This window comes from Panthera tigris, chromosome F2 (assembly GCF_018350195.1).
Source record: "Panthera tigris isolate Pti1 chromosome F2, P.tigris_Pti1_mat1.1, whole genome shotgun sequence".
NCBI classification, from domain to species: domain Eukaryota; kingdom Metazoa; phylum Chordata; class Mammalia; order Carnivora; family Felidae; genus Panthera; species Panthera tigris.
Genome location: NC_056676.1, coordinates 7,754,906 through 7,758,691, shown reverse-complemented (window position 1 = coordinate 7,758,691; position 3,786 = coordinate 7,754,906).

The following is a 3,786-nucleotide window of genomic DNA, read 5'->3' as shown; positions in this document are numbered from 1 at the left end:
GCTGTGAGATCATGACCTGAGCCAAAATCAAGAGTCAGATGCTTAACAGACTGAGCCACGCTGGCTCCTTGAGAATGAAAGATTTAGTTTATGATGGTATCTAATGTGCTTCGGAAAGTTAAAAAATCGGCGGTCATGTGAGTCACGAGGAGCCCGTACGGTGCATGTATAGACGTAGAGGGCCTTATTGACTGACAAATAGCTGGTCTACCAAGACAAGCCTTCAATACTAAGCGAATAGGCATTCTTGGGGAGCTGAGAACAAATTCCTGCAAGTCAAAAAACCGTTGTTTCTAGTATGTAGTATTTAACAGTGTTCCATACACGAACACTTTTTTAGCTTGGTGTCATCACGCTGGACTGACACCAGGAGTCAGTCTAATGTGGGCTTAATAAGAGCACAGATACATATCAAAGTGAACATTACATCTGACCATCTTCAGTTTTATCATTGCATAAAAGAAAAGAAGGAGGTCTTAAAAGCTGCAGGGAGTTCAGAAAAGTATTATTACAAAAGAAATAGAGTACAACTATCCCAGTGTAACTATGGAGCCCAAAGAAACATTTCATTTTTATTTCTACGAAATATAGGTGATAAACAATAATTGCTTAATCATCTTATTGTCTTTACTTTTTCCTTGCTTAAAAGTCTTACATTTATTTATATTAAGAACATATGATATGAGTTATGAAAATTTAAATACCCAAGGTCTAAAATAAATTTCTGTGAATAAGAACAGAAACATGAAAATATTGTTATATTTCCTCACATATGTCATTTAATTAATCCTACTGTTAAATACTACTACTTGGGGCACCTGGGTGGCTCAGTTGATTAAGCATCCGATTTCGGCTCAGGTCATGATCTTGTGATTCATGAGTTCGAGGCTGCGTCAGGCTCTATGCTGACAGCTCAGAACCTGGAGCCTGCTTCGGGTTCTATATCTCCCCTTCTCTCTGCCCCTCCCCCATCTGCACTCTGTCTCTCTCTCTTTCTCTCTCAAAAATAAGTAAAGATTAAAAAAAAATTTTAAAAATACTGTTACCTAGTCCTATTGCTTTGTTTAAATAATAGCATGAATGTAACCAAAAGTAAATGATATAGAAAAACATAAGATTTTTTTTTAATTTTTAGAGAAAGTGAGCACAGGGGAGGGGCAGAAAGAGAAGGAGAGAGAGAATCCCAAGCAGACTCCATGCTGTCGGCGTAGAGCCCAACACTGGGTTCTATCTCATGAATGGTGAGATCCTGATCTGAGCCAAAGTCAAGAGTCAGAGGCTTAACCCACAGAGCCACCCAAACACTCCCAGAAAAGCATAATTTTAAATGAACATCAATTTTCATACTTTGTATTAAAGCGTTAACATATGTATATAATTTTTTTTCCCCAGTGAGCATGCCCTTCCTTACATGAGACAGAAGGGACACACAGAAACACAAAGGAAAAGGCAACATAGGAAGACAGATGTTGGAGTGATGGGGCCACAAGCCAAAGATCGCCAGGAGCCACCAGAAGCTAGAAGAAGCTTCACCTCCTGCGGAGACATCTGAGCGGACATAGCCCTGCTAACCCTTTGATTTCAGACTTCTGTCCTCCACAGCCATGAGGATCCATTTCTGTTATTTTAAGCCAGCCACTCTGTGGTGCATTGTTATTGCTATGAAAGTAACACACATATCTATCAAAAAGAGGTTGAGGTCATAATAACAGAGTTATATTACCACCTGCCTTTTCGGATTCATCATGAATTTGTTTTTGTTTCCCTCATTCCGGGCGTCAAAACCCGGAATTCATTTCCTTTTAGCTTCTTGCACTTACCGGTCCACACAGTGTGATGCACATTTGGCCAAATAGGGTTTTGCATGTTTGCAAAGGAAAAGAAAAGGAAGTTGAAAAAAAAAAAAAAAAAGGCAAGGAGAGAGCACATTAAAGATGAAAAGAAAACTATCATTTTAACGGAAGGAGGAGCGCAAGCGGCTGTGTTCTGGCTCATGAATGTAAATGGATGCAGTGCGCATCACTGTGCTCAAAGCAGAGCCATGAAACAAACTGGAAATAAAGCGACTTGTAAGTTTCTATACGCAACATACGCTTTCAGAGCCAACCGTATTATGAGATACGGTATCCTTGTTTTATAGTAACAAGCTTTCTCAGATCTATTTTGCAGGTCCTTTAAGGTTGGGAAAAATGGTTTTACGTGAAGTAATCCCGATCTATGTTTTACAGAACGGTGAGAAATCTTACCTTTATTGGCAGTCATTTTGTATAAAAAAAGTAACGTGTAAGATAGACTTTGCTGGTCAACTGAAAAGGGGGTAGGGTGGTCCTTGAACACACAGACTTCCTTTGTATGTATTGAGAGCATTTTTTAAAGTCTTCGTTTAGATTCCAGTTAGTTGACATACAGTGTAACAGTAATTTCAAGTGTACAATTTAGTGATTCGACGATTCTGTACATCACCTGGTGCTCATCACAATGAGTGCCCTCCTTAATCCCCATCCCTCATCCCCTCCACTGTCCTCCCCCCCAGTAACCAGCAGTTTGTTCTCTAAAGCTAAGAGTCTGCTTCTTGGTTCGCCAAGAGAGTCTTTTTAATATAAATACAAAACTGGAATTTTAATGAGGAAGTAACATCGATGGCTTTTAAAAAGAATTCTGACTTTGAAATAAGTCACTAAGCTGAATCTAACTCTTGATTCACGATTAAGCCAAAATAGAGATCAACTGAATTCAAATTCAACAAAATCAATCTCCTGAAAATGCTTTCTGCTTTTTGAGTCACTGTTCTGCACGGTTCTGAACACACAGAAGTTTAAATGGGGCTAACGATCAAAAGATAGTCTAATGAGACCAAAGAGTGCCTGCCCTGGGAGCCAGGAAAGATGGGTTCTAAACGCTGTATAGACCAGGATCCCCCTTTGTGTCTCTGTAGCATTAGAGGATCTTGGCTAATGGAGAAAGAGGTCTGGATTACAGAAATACAGATTTCTGTGATGTGACTTTTTCTTGCCAGCATCATGGGGAAGAGATTTTAATGGTCTCCGCCCTCAGCCAAGTGAATAGTTTGGCCAAGGCTTATATGCCAGAGACACATTCACCCACCATACTTCCTCATCCTTTCCTAGTCTAGACTGACTCTTTCTTTGCCTTCCCTGCAGTGGCCTCTCATTGCCACGACAACCCACACCCAATAACCAGCAACTCGAGAAACCGCAGTGTAGCGTATCCTCCCGACTCCGCTTTGGATATCTCATCCCGTATTCTTCTCATGAGTTCTTGTCATCAGCGCCCAGAGCAGAAATGTTTACAGTGGCTCAGGGTTTATTTCATGCTTTGGAACCAAGGGAGGTTAACCCTAGTTATCTTAGCCCTGGATTCCCCCGTACTCAGAATCTAGGAGTCATACAAAGCCCGGACATAGAAAGGTGAAGTCACAATGATGTACAGCAAAGCAAGGTACGGGTATTTAATAACGGAGGAACTACAGAAAAATTAAATTAAATTAATTAAATTAAATTTAAATTAATTACATTTAAAATTAAATTAAATGCTAAAGCAAGCCTGGTGTTAAAGAACAGAGGAGTAGGTACTAACCGGGCACATGCTGGCTCCACATCATAAAGTCCAGATCACCACCAACGCTGGCCAGAGCTCCTTCCTTACCAGCCCCTTCTCTGCCACTTATTATCCGGTTAACTTGAGCCATGTCCTCCAACCTTGTCGGTTTCTCTCCATTTATGTAACCATGAAGGAGGTGCCCTCGCTGTATTTTGCATATCCGTG